Consider the following 1,073-nt stretch of genomic DNA (forward strand, 5'->3'; position numbering starts at 1 on the left):
AGCATCCGCTTGCATTTCTCCAAATCCGATGAACAAACGAACCCCTCTCCGTCTTTGATAACTGCCCGTCATCGTATTTGGGTGAACTAAGCGGAGGTTCTGCTTTCGATTGAATTTTTTTAAATCGTTTTTATTTGGCCGATGATGTTTGTTCTCCGTATGAAGGGAGGTTGAAGTACAGCGCCATCTGTGCTTAGAAACATAAACTGATACACTCACTAAAACACACACACACACACTTTTTTTGCGAGGTCAAGACGTGTGTGTACTGCCCCCTACAGGCACGGAGGGGCATGCACATAAACGACGACTACATGGTGAACATGTGGATGCGAGTGCCTATGTTAAAGCTGCGGCATTATGGGAATGATTAGATATAACAAGCAATATGTGGTTTGTGCATTATGTACTTAGCAGCTGCGTCCAATCAGGGAAGAGTCGACCGTTTATGAATGTGCCAGCTGAGTTATCCAATACGTAAAATGTACAGTTTTAGAGACGGCGCCCACCGAATTAAATGCCAAAAAAAAGGTCACATACGAAATCTGCTACTTGTATACGCTTTTAAAGACTATGAATATGTTGCCACGAACGTCTCGCTGAAATCTTACACTCCACAGACTCTACACAAAGACATAGAAACCACGAACTCGCGTGACTTGCACGTCGCATTCCCATTGGTCGACTTTTCGAAAGGGAGCGATGACGTCACGGCGACCGTCGCCGTAGCAACGTTCCCACACTATCATGGCCTTAACTCTCTCTCTGAGCCGTACGCTGGAGCTCATCTCAAAGATAAAGTGTACATTTTTGCGTTTATAAGTTTTATAATTTTACAAAAAAATAAGACAAAGAACAAAAAGAGAGCATGGACTCGTGCAAACCGTTTGTGTGTTTGCGAGAAAAACAATCCTATGCGTTAATGTATCTTTTTTTTTTTTTTTTTTTTTTTTATATGTATGTGTTCATATGATTTTTTAATTTTTTATTTGAACTTTTTTCTTTTTGTTCAGGAGATTGCCTAATGTACACAGTATGGCTTTAAACAAAACCAAGTAAAGACTTCTGTTGAA

General features: G+C 40.5%; 1 protein-coding gene across 1 annotated transcript in view; it reads left to right on the forward strand.

Moving 5' to 3' along the window:
* The window catches only part of lrrc8aa (leucine rich repeat containing 8 VRAC subunit Aa), a 21,516-nt gene extending 20,443 nt beyond the window's left edge, over positions 1-1,073 (forward strand). The window contains exon 7 of the mRNA XM_043229907.1: positions 1-1,073. This exon is cut by the window's left edge and continues 603 nt beyond it. The gene's annotated coding sequence lies outside the window, so the exon portion shown is untranslated.

The sequence above is a fragment of the Puntigrus tetrazona genome, unplaced genomic scaffold (assembly GCF_018831695.1).
Source record: "Puntigrus tetrazona isolate hp1 unplaced genomic scaffold, ASM1883169v1 S000000116, whole genome shotgun sequence".
In the NCBI taxonomy this organism is placed as follows: Eukaryota; Metazoa; Chordata; class Actinopteri; order Cypriniformes; family Cyprinidae; genus Puntigrus; species Puntigrus tetrazona.